Source organism: Setaria italica, chromosome III (genome assembly GCF_000263155.2).
Source record: "Setaria italica strain Yugu1 chromosome III, Setaria_italica_v2.0, whole genome shotgun sequence".
Lineage (NCBI taxonomy): Eukaryota > Viridiplantae > Streptophyta > Magnoliopsida > Poales > Poaceae > Setaria > Setaria italica.
The window spans coordinates 16148539-16165016 of NC_028452.1; positions in this window are offsets into that span (position 1 = coordinate 16148539).

Below are 16478 nucleotides of genomic sequence, written 5' to 3' on the forward strand. Positions count from 1 at the left end.
AATGAAATGCACCTCTCTTCCAGATAACAGGGGCATGCGACAAAACACGACAAATTGAGCTTAACACAGCTGCTGCTATGCACACATGTTTAAAGTACGAATACACAAGTTCACTTCACAAATAGCAGCATCAACCATTTATACATGGACTCGGAACAACAGCAAATGTAGTTCTTGACACTACAACTTCACAAAAGTAGAAGCAAGGCGATCTCACCACATCCACCTCATCACATAATCGACAGAATCACGTAGCATACCTTTTATTCAGACATACATGGAGTATTTGGATACGAGATGCTAAACTTTAGTTGGATCTCATCGGATATTCGGATGCTAATTAGGAGGACTAAACATGAGCTAATCACACAGATGGAGTCTAATTCGCGAGATGAATATATTAAGGCTAATTAATCCATCATTAGTAAATGGTTACCGTAGCACCACATTGTCAAATCATGGACTAATTAGGTTTAATAGATTCATCTCGCGAATTAGACTCCATCTGTGCAATTAGTTTTGTAATTAAACTATGTTTAATACTCCTAATTAGTATCAAACATCCGATGTGACAGGTGTTAAAGTTTAGTAGGGGTATCCAAACACCTCCTAACTCAACACTAGTATTGCAGTTGCCATGGGCCACTCATCCCTTCCACTCAACCCTGGTATCATGAAGCACTCATCCCTTCCACGAGCTCTGGTCACTTCCATCCTCAGGATCCAGTAACCTATATGAAGGGAAATGAAAATAGGGCACGAATAAGTGGAAGCAGGGCAGATAAATACGTAACAAAATTAGAAAATTAAACCCAGCCGACGGTCATACCTTGTATCTTGGTAGCAGTTTAACTGGGCATCTGTGTATGGGTACGTCATGTCCAACTGTAGACTTCCAGTTCTTCTCCGTGCAGCTCTCGGTGCCGCTCTTGGAGTCCAGGCAGCCACTGTGAGGAGACACCTTGCATATCCTCTGTCAGAAATAGCTGGTCCAAGCTGTCCAACCCCTCAACACGCCTCAAGTTCCGACAGAGCTGCGCACGCAGCAGTCTGACTTGGGGAATATTTGAGACCGTCTCTAGGCCTTCACATGTCGTAGTTAAAAGTACCTCGGAGAGGAACGGGAAGTTTTCCACCACCTTAAGACTGCCCACACGTCTTAAATGGAGCTCCTTCAAGCTGGTGGCCTCCTGTCCAAGCTGCCGTGGCAGAGCTCTCAGCTTGGGGCAGCGCTCAATGTGCAACTTCGTCAAACGTGGCAGCAGCTGCATCCTTGGAGGTGGAGCTTCGTCCTTTTGCTTTGCAGCAGCTCCATCCTGTCCCCCTTCCTTACCCGCTACATCTGCTTCGTCTCCTTCAACAACAAAGGTCCACTCCTCCCAGTTGGGCATTTCCTCGATGACCAGCATTTCAAGCTTGGGGAAAGCAACTGCCTCTGCAGATCCGAGATAACACACCCCATAGCCAAGAAATTCCGATCCAATCTTAGTGACTGCAGTTGCTCCCTTGATCCTCAGAAACTTCAAGCTGGGGAGCTGTCCAATTGGAGGAAGATGCACACATGATTTACAATTTAGGAGTTTCAAGTACATCAATGATGGAAAATGGGTACCAGTATCTAGCCAGGTGGGAAACCTCCGACCAAAGAAATCTTCAATAGCTATATCTTCCAAGTTCCGTGGAGGGATTAGCTTCTTAAAAATCCCCTCAATATTGATTACATCCTCTTCATGATAATATGGTTCATCCGTACCATGAGTACAACATAAACATAATTGTTTGAGAAACTTTTTATCTACTAACAATGAATCTATACTACAAGTACATGCTCTTTCCAACTTAATCATATCAAGCTTCCTCAGCTGCCAAAGAGGACCAAGCTCATGTAGGTTCCATCCATATTGCATTCTAGCACTATTATCACTGCCACAGCCAATTGGAAATCCTTCTAAATCATTGAGAGACTTCAGCTCACTTATCCCTTTTGGAACCTGGTTTATTGGTGTTCCAGCAAGGCCAAGGCGTCTCAAGTTACATAACCGAGTTATTCCTAAAGGGAGACTATACAAAGCATCACATCGCTGCAAGTTCAATACCTGAAGGTTTATGAGATAACAAATGGACTCAGGAAGACAAGATATGTCAGTTCCATCAAGATCGAGTAAGCGTAGATGGATTAATTTTCCAATACAATACGGAATACTTTGTATAACTGAGCGAGTCAAATCCAAAACACGAATATATGGAAGTTTTCTAAATATTGTATTATCAACTCTTAATGACTTTTCGTATGAAGTTCTCAAAGTTCTCACTTTACACCGCTCCTTATCCATGCTAGGTAACACCACCATATCCTTCACAGTGACAACTGAAATACGTCTAAATTCACTAACTGCTCTTGATTCTGGATCGCCAACAAAACATTCTTCTCTAGATAAATGACAAGCAAGCTGCCTTAGTAGATCATGCATTGTGCATTTACTTAGATTAGATCTCAAATAATCTGGTTGGAGGAGATTTCGATATATCAACTCATAATAGTATTCCTCAGCTGTATCTTCTAGTAGTTGGCCATCTTGCTCATCTATGAATCCTTCGGCTACCCACATCCTCACAATATCATTACGGTAAATAATCGCATCTTCAGGAAACATGGCACAATAGATGAAACACTGCTTTAAACATTGTGGTAGCTCTTCATAGCTTAGATATAAAGCACTTGTTACTTCACTATGAGGTTTGCTCATGGACCAACTATCTTTTCTTAAAATATTCTTCCATTCATTCTCAGTTTGATCTTTGCTTGCCAAAACTCTAGCAACAACCTTAATTGCAAGAGGAAGACAACCACATCTGCGAACAATATCTATCCCTAAGTCTCGTAGATTTTCTACTTCCTTTTCTTCGTTGATGTCCATACTCTTCCAAAGTAACTCCCATCCTACATCAACTGACATTAAATCAACTCGGTGTATATGGTCCACTCCAATTTCTGCAGCAACAATGTCAAGTCGAGACGTCAATAGAATTATCCCTTTAGCTGCAGTATGCATTGGGATCTTCAATAGATGTGCCCACGTGTGAGATTCCCACACATCATCCAACACAAGAAAGAAGGTCTTCTTGTTGATGGCTAATTGTAGCTTGCTTTGGAGCTCATCAATTAATTCATCTTGCGTGTACTGCACATCAATTTTTCGAAGAATCTCCTTTAGAATAGCAATTTCGGAGTAATCTTTGGAGATACAAACCCATGCTTGTTTGTTGAAGTACCCTATTATTTTTCTATCATTATATACTTTTTGTGCTAGTGTTGTCTTACCAACTCCTCCTGTTCCAACAATAGCAAGCTTGTAAGACCTCTTGCTCTTATGCTCAAGTAGCAAATCTACTAGTTTTCTGCAAGCATGCGTGACCTCGTTACCCACAAGGTTGGGTTCAACAAGGTTGGAACTTTTTCTCAACTTCGGTGCTAAACCTTTTCCAGTAGGATGTATATTTGGGACTGATGAAAATATTTTATCCTTTAAAATATTGTCTATTCTTTTATTTAAGTTTCTAATCTTGACAGCAACCTCATGACGTGTCTGGATATTAGAAAAGCAAGAGAAGGGGGAAAGGCCAGATTTGCTTGTTGATGGTAGAGAATGATCCGGTAATAGCTTGCTTCCTTTAGATCTAGCCAAGTCGATAATATCGTCAGCGTCATACATAGCATCTCTTAGCTGACCAAGCCAACTGTTAACACCTGATTCTTTTAAGTTCCTTTGCTCTGCGTCATTAAGAAAGTGATGGATTCTGTCCATCCTTCTCTGCAGTTCTGTGAGCTCATCTTTTACACCTAAAATTAGTATGGCCTCCTCTGTAACCATCTCTTGCAACTTCTTAGCACATAATCCAACGAAAGATTCTAGTATGATTGCCATGAGACAATGCAAAGACGTTGAGGGAGATCCACCAAAGGAGTTGCGGACTGGCAATGAATGTGCAAATGTGTTAACTTGATCTCAAAATTTGACAGTGCTCAAAAATTGAATTGCGTTTTGAAAGAGATTAACAGATACCACAGTACTGATTTCTACTGTAAGATTCACATGGCATGTAGGTTAGTCGATATCTAGGACGCTGCGACTGGGACACCCTGTTATGTTTTTTTCCTCTGCATCTTCAATAAATCATGAATAATGCCACTCCATATAGATCACAAACTAATAAACTAGGTACATGATGTTCTTTAACGAAAAATGAGTAGTACGGTGAGGTATGAGGTATAAACTCTTGAGTTAGTGTGTTGTCCTCTTATTTTGTGCTTTTAAATTGATGGATGTAAGCTAACGTGGCCTGGATTGGATGTTTTAAATTGGGACAATATTTGGCTTATTACTCTCATTAGTTACATTTTGATCTTGTAGAACAGGACACTAACGCAACAGATTTCTACACGGTAGTATAGACTAAGTCATAAAAGATTACAATAACTTATGGTAATGAGGATGCAATGCAGAAATAACATTAATAGGAAGACTTACCTTACAAACCTAGCTTCCAGCAGGAGGAAATGACTTGCAACAAGATTCAGTAGTAATCATTATTTCTTGAAAGAAACAGTTTGCTTGGATCGATGGTCAACCCATCAATACTTGGCAGCATCCAGCGGACTGCACCCAAACTACAAATCACCAAAGGGAACAAGAAATCAGACAACTGAATTGATAACCCACTGATCAGAATGGTGCAGATGGAGAGATAGCAGTCTCTCCGAAGCATCCTCTCTGAATCTTTATGGACTAACCGTTGAATTCGAGCTTACCAAACTGAAAGGATATATATGATGCAGAGACAGGAGGAGGATGAAAACCCAAGGAGCAAACAAGCTAGTATGAACTGACTTCAGCATCCCTCTCTTCCTCCTGCTATCGGCATCGATCACTTGAGCATCGAGAAAATGAACTTGCACGCGTATTTAAGTGCATTCTGCTACTAGCTAGTACATTCGACTACGACCTGCAGTACCGTCCACGGCATGCAATCGGCAGAGCACGTACATGCAGGTGCATGTAGATATATCATCGCATGCAAACATAATACGTCGTCTAGATACTAGCTAGTACATTCGACTACGACCTGCAGTACCATCCACGGCATGCAATCGGCAGAGCACGTACATGCAGGTGCGTGTAGACATATCATCGCATGCAAACATAATACGTCGTCTAGATACGTACGCTGCATGTGTTCCCAGCAGAGTTTCTCGGGTGCCCAGCAGGGCCGGCCGGGGCCACGTCTCGCGCGGACGTGGCGCGTCCCTGCTTTGCATGCGCCGCCACGTACGTACGCGTGCACTATTCGATCAGCTAGGCTGTGGCGACGTGGACTCCCCGGCGAGGATGGGCGCACGGCGGCGACCCTCCTCCGGTGCTCATCCATGCTCGCTCCAATGCTCCCCCACCTGTCACTAGAGAACTAACCTCTCATTCAAAAACTTTTGTCATGGACTCGGAACTAAAGTGCTTTTAATTCCAGATAAAAAATGAGCTATTGAAAGCTACCAACGGAGGAGCTTTTGTGCTAGTTAGAAAGACCAACCGGGACTACAAGCCCCCTTTAGTCCTAATTGTAACGGCTAAAAAATCTGACAGCGACGCCCCTCACTTTTGTCCCGGTTGGAAACACCAACCGAGACAAAATTCCACCTTTTGTCCGGTACAAAAGATTTAGTCCCGGTTGTTAATTCCAACCAGGACTAAAGGGAGGCCTTTAGTCCTGGTTGGTGTTACCAACCAGGACTAAATGCCCAACTAGGCCTTTTCACGCCCCACTCTCTCCACCTTATCTCCTCCCCTCCCTTTCTTATCTCGCACACAGGCAGCTCCGACGCCTCTCCACCTTATCTCTTCTCCCTCCTTCTCCTCCTTTCCCTCCTCCTCCTTTCCCTTTCTTCCAGGCGGGCGGCTTCGGCGCGGGTGAGCCGGCGTGGGCGGGCGGTGTAGGCAAGCGGCGGGCGGCTAGCGCGGCTGGCCCTTTTTTTATTTTTTTGGGAAACTTTTTAGTTCCGGTTGGTAACACCAACCGGGACTAAAGGGGGTCTTTGGTTCCGGATGAATGACCCGGGACTAAAGGACACCGGTTAGTCTCGAATAGTTAGTCCTGGTTGGATTTTTCAGGATCTATGGCCCATCCAATCGGGACTAAAGGTCCGTTTTCTAGTAGTGTGTGCTCCATGTTGAAAAGAACTTGTGCTCGTAACTTAGGAGGGGGAGGGGTGAATTAGGCAAATTTAAAAACTTAAGGTCTACGACTTCATCTACTTTGCATAAAACATAAACTAAATCATTCTATCTAGATGTGCAACTATGATTTTTCTAGTGTTTACACCCTAACCTAAACAGTTTTGCAATCTAGAGCTAAACATATCAAGATACTACTCTAGAAAGTAAAGGCACACACGTTATACGGAAAAGTAAAGGAGAGGGTTAAAAGATGCAAACTCAGCCCGACGATTTATCCCATAGTATCGGTAGGAAAATGCCACCCTTAGTCCATGTTAGAGCTCCACTAAGGATATGCTCCCGGTCACCAAGGTGAGATCCCCCTGTTAAGGTCTTGGGCTCGCCACTAAGACTCCCGCCAAGCCGGATGAGTCACTCGCCAGCAAGCCTCACCTCTCTCAACTCTTCCAATCACCTTGATGCTGTGTCCACTAAGGAGCTTCTCCATGAAGGAAGGGGGTCTCCACGTCCCCTGTACATGATCATCGTCGTCGCTCAACATCAAGTCAGAGGGGCAAAGATTTGCCGGCGAGTCACTAAAACCCCAAGGTGCCGGCCACACCTCTTGTATAGGGTGGTTCACTCCAAGAACCAAGCACAAGGCAGCAACACTTTGCTCTCTCTCAATTTAGGCCTATCCTAGCACTAACACTCTTCTAAGCTTGTGCTAAAAGCTTTTGGATGATCTCTTTAGCAATTTGGTGGCTTGGATATGTTCTTGATGTGTTTTGCTCTTCAATGAACTCTTGCACACTCCAGCTTCATTCAGCAACTCCAAATAGGTAAGGCCGGCATGAGGTTTATATAGGCTAGAGCTCACGAGCTGCTGGAAAAGAAGCACACAGAAACTTGCCCTGGCCGGATGATCAGCTCGCATGTATTGGGGGGCACCGGATAATCCGGTCTCTCTGAGCCAAAAGGCAAACTAGCCGTTGGCATCTGCTGCTACATAATTCATCCGATCGCTTGTCCAAGGGAGATCGGATGATCCGGTCTCTCTGAGGTATTTGAACGAAACCCCAACTCATTGTAACGGCTACTTGGCTTCATCGTTTATCCATCCGATCCTTGTAACCAGGCCATGAGCGGATCATCCGATCGCCTTGTTCGACTTGAGCCAGAATGCTCCGGTCGTTCGTCCGATTGCCCACCAGATGATCCGGTCCAGCAGACTTCCACGCATCACGGCTTGCAGCGTCTCTGGAGGCTCTGCATAAAACTTCATTGATCTGTCGCATAGTACGATCGTCTAGCCATCCAGGTGATCGGATGATCCGGTCGCCTAGGGTTTGCTCCCTTGGAACAGCACGATCCATTCATCCGCTCTACTCAAAAGAGCATCCATCGGATGATCCGATCGCCAAGGCTCTAGCTGTCCAAAGCCCGATCGGATGAATTCCATTCATCTGCTCCATGTTAAACTACCCCGATCGGATGATCCGGTCGCCTTCTTCCAGCTGCAATCCATCCAATTCAAATTAACTCCTTTGAGTCATTCGCCGATTTCTTTGCTTTTACTTGAATACCGCCAATCTCTTGATTTTAGTTGGGATTTGGACATGAATATCGTGACTTGGGTTCCATTCCTGGGACCTAAAAATCTATAAAATATATGCTTAACAAACCATTATTCCCAAGACTATGGTGTCATTCAAGCACCAAAATCATAATTACATGGCTAATGAGGTCATGTTTGTTACACATGTGCACGTGCTGACGCGTACGTACAGGCCAGTCTCAACTATTCTCTAGCTGATCGATCACTCGTATGTTCACTCACCTTCGTGTGACATCACTATTGTAGCGATCCTAATACGTGCCAGCGCGAAATCCCCATTTGTGCCGGTAATGGGTCTGTTACCACGGGGCTGCTTGATACAAATGAGGGTATGTTTTACGTGTCGGTGTCAAAATCGGCATGAATAATTTGCTAAACGTGCCAGTGAAATTCTGCACCGGTTAGAATAGTTTATTATTCCAATCGGCTTTCCCTGGGCTTTGGTACGATTGAGTACCTAATTCTACTGGTGTTTGTTAAGCGTTGATGCGTATGTGATACTAGTTCTAGCGGTGTTTAATTAGGCCACCATGTTTGTTAACCTATAACTACCGGTGTAGAATATTGTCAAGGTATTAAAAAAAATGATTGCCAGTTGTAGTACTGCATTGTTATAAACGAATTGCACAAACAACTGATGCACATTCAAAGGAATATGTACGTCTACATGCTAGACGTTCGTAACAACAAAATATTACTCTCATCGTCATTTGGATATGTCAAAATCAACTCCATATCAAGTGAACTGGACTTAATTTAAATATCAACATAACTGCATAGTTCATAGTCAACACATACATTAACATCAATAGAACGGAGCTGAGAACATCAACATCAACAAAACAGGACATGAACATCAATATAACAGAACATGAATATAAACATAACTAGGAAATTCAACACCTAACACATCATAACTGAGAAGTTCGTCATCATAACTAAGGGTGTGTTTGGATGGAGGGACAAGTGGGACGGGACAAGATCATCGCATTTTTTAAGGGATGAGATGATCCTTTTGGTGTTTGGTTGGAGGGATGGGAGCGTCCCAGTTTCGTTCTTTGATTGGAGGGACGAGGACAGATGAAATAAACGGTGTTTGTATTCCGTTAGTCGCGGAACCCACTGTCAGCCTCAAAGCCTCATCCCCTTCCTCATCCCGCTGTGGCCCGACGCCGCCCTGGGCTGACCTCGGCCATGGCCGCGGCCGGCCTCTCCCTCGGTGTGCGCGCCACCCTAGTGCTTTGCGCAATCGGCGAGCGTCCGAGCCCTTGCGCTCTGCTGTGCCGCCACCACCTGCGCTGCGCCTGTCCTTGCCCAGCGTCCCCTGCGCCACGCTCGCCCCCGCTCGCCTATGCTGCGTGCCGCCGCCTAAGCCACTGCCAAGTCCCATGCCTGTGCACTGTCCAGCCGCGTTGCGTCGCCGCCGTTGTTGCTCCGCACCCGCTCGCCTGCGCGCCGCCGCGGCCATGCTCCTCCTGCCACCGCCACATCCCCTGCGCCACCGAGCTTCGCCGTCCCCGTCTCCTCCCTACACCGCCGGGCTCCGCCGCCGCCGCCACCCCGACGTGCGCTCGCGCCTCCCTGCGCCACTGGGCTCCACCCTCCCCACCATCCCTATGTGCGCTCGAGCACGAAGCACTTGCGTCACGGCGTTTGTGCCGTTGAACTGGGACAGATCGGTTCGGCCATTTTCTAGGGACGGATCCATCCCACTTTTTTAGGAATATTCTACTTTGATGCCATCCTCGTCCCACCATCCCTCCAACCAAACACATGCAAAACTGGGACCGTCCCATCCCGTCCCTCCATCCAAACACACCCTAACATAACTAGAAGAACGAAAAAACCTAACTGGGCAAAAGAGACACAATTCATTTAGAATTCTCCGACGCTTACATCGCTAGAGTACACAACTAGGCAGCGACGCTTACATCGTTGCCACCATATCGGTAGAACCTCCACTGTCCCTACCACGGCGACGGAGGTCATGGTTGAAGGGGAGGCAACGATGGTGGTGGATCTGGCCGCGCGACCGCATCGGTGGCGGCAAGGGTGGAGGCCACAACTGCCTTTCGCGCCTCGACCAAGAGAACAACTGATGTGGTGGAAGCGCATAAGGCAACCCTGCCATGAATCAAAGAGCTGCTTCCCTTGTTGCGGAGGCCACAAGGTGCGCGCAACAGCCGCTACGACAGCTGTCGCTGAGGCCTCTACAGCCACAGCCACGGCAGCCGCTTCTTCGGCCGGTGGTGCCATGGTGGAGGGGCTCGGGCATCGAGAAGGAGGCTGGCGGCGGCGGTGTGGAGTGTGTGGAGGAGAGGGTAGATTTAGGGCGGTGGTGTGGACTGTGTGTGTAAGCTTAGATTTGGACTAATTAGAATAGTCTATTATTCTAACAAGTCTTAATTTGGATCGGAAAATTTATCAATTTATAAAAACAAAAAAAAATTAACAAGGCAAGAAATTGTTCAATCCACATATTAATGATATATTATAAACTAGCAAATTTGCCCGTGCGTTGCAACGGGATGCAAGAGCGGCGAAGCAACCACAATGGTGACGCACGTGGTATGGCAAGAGGTCCATACTCTGTTGGAGTGGTGACATTTAAATGAGAAACATATAAGTACCACTATTTTGCTTTCTAGAGTTCGTGTTCATTTAAGTTTCTTAAATTTCATCTATCTCTTTCTACATTTCTATCATGTATTGTTCGACCCTAGATATCTTATTAAAATAGGCTGCCAAATGCAATTTTGGTAATAATAGACATAAAAGAGGAACTTAATAAGATAACATTAGATATATTTTCAAAGTACAAATTGAATTATACTCTGTTGAAAAGCTCATCAAGATGATTTAAGACCTTCCTTGGATTATATTAGTGCATGCCCATAAGCTTTTTCGGAGTCCCAAGAAAAAACAAGCAAAACATTTTTGCATCCCTAGTTTCGTAGCAACATGGGCATGTACGTTGTACGTAGTACGCAATGGCCATGTAAAAGCCCATGACCCCCACATCGAGCCAGTCTCGTACGAGTCTATGCTGGTTGCTGCGCATACATGTACTGCTCTACGCTGGCCAGCACATGCGGTCAGCCTAGCGGGGCTTAGCAGTACTGGCAGGCCACCACCAGCGACATGAGGAGAAGTAAATACCGTTGTCGTAGCGCTGCATACATCGCGCATCAGCCCAGTCTTATCCTTTCATCGCTCGTTCATATTTCTCTGTTCGCGTGCGCTTGGCTTGGATCCGTGGCGCCTCTACTTCCCTCCGCCGCCTGCTAGCTTCTGTTAGATTGATCTCCTCCCCAATGGGCCCAAAGGTCCATCGGACCCTGATCCGCGCCCTGATCGAGGGCGCTCACCCTAGCATTGGGTGGTGGGCCCCTATCGCGCTGCGCTATATAAACAGGGTGGGGGCCACAGCTCGGCTCACGAGGTTCGCCGCAGCCAGCCGCCCCTCGACACACCTACCGATCTAGGTCTTGCGCAGTAGCGGCGGGAAGCACCACCGCCACCTAGCCGGCAACTCGACACGGCACTGCGCGTCGCTGCCTTGCGCAGACTTCCCCACGCGAACGCGAGATGGCCAGCAGCTCTGCTGCTATCACCCCTAGGGGTGAAGGTACCCCTACCTCTCTCTCTCCCTCTCAACGTCATGAACTTTTGTCAATCCCATGAATCCTGGCTAGATGTGTATCTAGAAGTTCTAGATTCTAACCTAACAATGGTATCAGATGTTCGTCTAGGAGTAGATCTAGACCGGGAAGAAGAATAGAAAGAGAATCGATGAAGATCGAAAAAGAAAAGAAAAAGTAAAACCCTAACCCTAACCCTAGATCTAAAGTAAAGAGGGACGCGGAGCGGCTTACTTGCCACCGTCCTCACCGCCGCACGTCCACCGACGACGAGCGGCAAAGGTGCCAGAGCCACGGGCTCGCCGGGAAAACAGCTCCACCCGAGCCGCCGGAGCGACCGCTCGGAGCTCGGGGGGCTCAAGGCACCACAGCGAGGTCCGCTCGACGGCGGCGCGCCCACCCTCGGGTGAACGCGCGCGCCGGCGAGGGGACCCGCCATGGCGCCACTCCTCATCCACGGCCACCGTGGCCATCTTCCTCTGGATCTCACTAAAGCTCGGAGGGAGAGGGGGAGGAGAAAAGCAAGAAAGAGAAGGGGGGCTGCCGCGGCCGTGCGCCGGCGGGGCCATCCTTGCACCGCCGCCGCCGGCCATCGCCGGGCGCGGGAGAGACAGCCCCACCGCCGCCGCTATGGTGGGAGCTCGCGGGGGAGAGAAAGAAGAAATGAGCTAGGGTTTTCGGGAGCTGGCCGTCGGGCGATTTTTGTTCGGCTGAAACTGCCGTCGGACCGTCCGATCAGATGGACGGCCGCGATCGATCGGGCTGGAAACGGCCCAGGCGGGAGGCAGCAGCAGGCCGCATTCGCGGCCCACGCCCACGCTGCGGCCTGTGACCGCAGCCGCGTGTGAGCGCCCGCGCCAAGCCGCCGGGCCAGTCATTTTGGCGGGCTGCCTTAGCGGGCCGGTCGCGTCGTGCGAGCGGGCCGAGCGCGGGAACGGACTGTGGGCTGTTTTCGCTGCTGGGCCAAAAAGAGAGTTTTGCACAGTATATTTTCGTAAATTAGTTTTTCTATTTCCAGAAGCATTTATTGATGTCTTTTGCATAGTTTTGGTCTCTAATCTAATTTGAACCAACGGGATAATTTGTATTAGAGATTAAGAAAGTTTATACAGTGATTTTGCTTCTGAAAATAGATTTATTTCATAGTTTCCGCTGCAAAAGTCAAATTTATTGCTCTATTTAAATTTAATTTGAACCAACGAGACAATTAAATTTCTTGAGAGCAGGATAAAGTTAATTTCTTCTTCAAAAGTTAGATTATGGTGCTGTTATTTTCTGACCAACGTCGTTAATAACTGTATCATGATTTAAAAAGTTTTGATGCTTTTATTTCTATTTCTGCCCAACGGTGATATAGTTTGAAATTGCATAAACAGTTGTATGTTTTATTTTTTGACTAACGTTGGAAATAAATCATGCAATTGTTGTTATGATCTCACCTTGAATTGCAAATTTCAGGATCATTCAACTTAATGGCTTGTCTCAAAGAGATACCCATTCTGAAAGGAAACAACCATGTAGAGTGGAGGAAGAAGATTGATTTCTCCTTCGTTTATGGAGAAGTTGACTGGGTGGTGACTACACCGCGGCCAAAAGCTCCAGAGAAGCTAGTGAGGGCTGAAGGTGATGATGATGCTGCATGGCAGCAAAAGGAAAGGGATTATGCTCCACTAGAGTTGGCATATACCCTTAAAAACAAACAGTGGACCACTGCCAACAAGAAATGTATGGCTTTGGTAAAGAATACGATTGAGCCTACAATTTTGGGCTCGATCACAGAGTGCGACTCCGTCGCAGAGTACCTAGAGAAGATAAGGAATCAGTTCACTGGTTCCTCAAAGATATATGCTACCCAGCTGTTCAAGCAGCTGGCCACAGAGAGGTACACTGGAGGAGGAACTGGCATAAGAGATCACATCTTGAGGATGTATAACTTGGCATCACAGTTGAAGCCAATGGATCTTGAGCTCAAGCCTGGGCACATTATTCATTTGGTTTTTGCATCCCTGCCAAAAGAGTTTGACACCTTTGTTGTCAACTATAACATGCAGCCAGAACAGTGGGACATGGAAAAAATGATAGCCATGTGCGTGCAGGAAGAGGCTAGAATTAGATCCTCATATGGTGGTTCATTGCACTATGTGAAGGACAACAGGAAAAAGAATGCTAACTCCTCTTTCAAGGCACGAGGAAAGGCTCCCATGCAGCAGCATCACCAAAAGCCTCTCACAGTAGACAAAAATCAGTGTCTACACTGCAAGAAAAAGGGGCATTACAAGAAAGAATGCCCCGACTGGTTAAAGTCGATAATGGCAAAAAGAGGTGAGAACACTATCTCCTTTGTAAATGAGTCCTTGTATACACAGTATTCGAAATCTACTTGGTGGATTGACTCAGGTGCAACTGTTCATGTTGCAAATTCTTTACAGGGATTCCGTTTGATGAGGACTACGCAAAGAAGCGAAATATGCGTTGAAGACGCAAATGGAGTCCAAACAGATGTTGAAGCTGTTGGCGATGTCTCTCAAGAGCTAGTTGATGGTTTCATGCTTGTACTTAGAGATGTACTTTATGTTCCTTCGTTACACAGAAACTTGATTAGCATTTCACGTATGGACCATGATGGATATGAATGTCATTTTGAAAATGGAAAGTGTGCCATTTGGTTTGATAATGCATGTGTTGGTGTTGCCATCCTTCACAATGAGTTGTATTTATTATCACTGCGTGAAAAAGTAAATTCTGTGTGTGATGTGAATATGAATGTATCCTCATTAGAGCAAGAAACAAAGAAAAGAAAGAGAACTCATGAAACATCGTCGAAATTATGGCACTGTCGTTTAGGCCATATTTCGAGGGGGAGAATAGAAAGACTAGTTAAGAATGAAATTGTTCCTCAATTAGAGTTCTTAGACTTAGAACAATGCGTAGATTGCATTAAAGGAAAGTTTGTAAAGCAAATTAAAAAAGGCGCTAAACGTAGCACAGGAGTTTTAGAGATAATCCACACTGATATTTGTGGACCATTTCCTGTGAAAAGCGTGAATGGCTATGACTCGTTCATAACATTCACAGACGATTACTCCCGTTATGGTTATATTTATCCAATTAAAGAAAGATCAGAAGCGCTGGATAAATTTAAGATATTTAAAGCTGAAGTTGAAAATCAGCATAACAAAAGAATTAAAATAGTAAGATCTGACCGTGGGGGGGGGGGAGTACTATGGTCGACATACCCCATTTGGCCAAGTTCCTGGACCTTTTGCGAGATTTTTGCAGGAAAATGGCATAGTAGCCCAATATTCGATGCCGGGCGAGCCTCAGCAAAATGGAGTAGCTGAAAGGCGTAACCGTACACTAATGGATATGGTGCGCAGCATGATGAGTTATTCCGCCTTACCATTGGGACTGTGGATGGAGGCGTTGAAGACCGCCATTCACATTCTAAATAGAGTGCCAAGTAAGTCGGTGCCCAAAACACCGTATGAACTATGGACAGGAAGAGTACCCTCACTAAACCACCTGCGTGTGTGGGGGAGCCCAACTGAGGCCAAAGTATTTAACCCAAACATTGGGAAGCTAGGTCCCAAAACAGTAAGCTGCCACTTCATTGGCTACCCGGAAAAATCAAAAGGTTTTCGTTTCTACTATCCAGACAGATATACAAAGTTTGTAGAAACGAGACACGCCATTTTCTTAGAGGATGAAATGGTGAGGGGGAGCATGGTGGCTCGAGAGATTGATCTTGAGGAGAAGCGGGTGTGTGCACCTAATCCGATGATTCAGGAACTATTCTTCTTACTACATGTTGTTCCCGCACCGAAAGTTACTGAGGTCGTGGTGCAAGCACCCGCTACAGTCCCTGATATTGTGGTGCAGGCACCTGCTATGATTCCACCCGTGGAAACGATGAGTGAAGTTTTGGAACCTATCCTTCAGGAGCCAATTGAACCCATCATTACACACGAGGAAGAGTTGCAGCAGCCACCTCTGGATGATGTGCCACAAGCAGAGGCACAGAATGTGCCCGAAAGTGAGGGGCCTAGAAGGTCTCAAAGAGTCAGAAGATCAGCTATTTCTGATGACTATAAAGTTTATAATATAGAAGAAGTTCATATAGAATGTGATCCCACTTCATATGAGGAAGCCATGAAAAGTGTTCACTCATCAAAGTGGCTAGAGGCCATGGAAGATGAGATGAAATCGATGAGTTTCAACAAAGTTTGGGAACTTGAAGAAATTCCTAAAGGAGCCAAAACAGTAGGCTGTAAATGGGTCTACAAGACTAAACGTGACTCCAAAGGGAATATAGAAAGGTATAAGGCGAGACTTGTGGTAAAAGGCTTTACACAAAGAGAAGGAATATATTACAATGAGACTTTTTCTCCTGTCTCATGTAAAGACTCCTTCAGAATTATAATGGCATTGGTTGCACATTTTGACTTAGAGTTACATCAGATGGATGTAAAGATGACATTTCTAAATGGGGATTTAGAAGAAAATGTCTACATGAAACAACCCAAGGGTTTTATCATGGAAGGCAAAGAGAATATGGGATGTCGTCTAAAGAAATCCATTTATGGATTAAAGCAAGCCTCTAGACAGTTGTATCTAAAGTTTAATGATATAATTAAGAAATTTGGGTTTCAAGAGAATATAGAGGACAATTGTGTCTATGCAAAGTTCAAAAATGGGAAATACATTTTCCTAATTCTGTATGTGGATGATATCTTACTTGCGAGCAGTGATATCAGTCTACTGCAAGAGACAAAAAAGTTTTTGTCCTCAAACTTCGATATGAAGGATCTCGGTGAAGCATCATATGTTTTGGGCATAGAAATTCACCGAGATAGAAAGAATGAGGTTCTTGGATTATCGCAAAGGGCATATTTAGAAAAGATTCTAAAGAAGTATAATATGCATGCGAGTAAGGCCACACCTGCTCCCATAGTCAAGGGCGACAGTTTTGGGAATTTTCAATGTCCCAGGAACCCGTACGAGATCGATCAA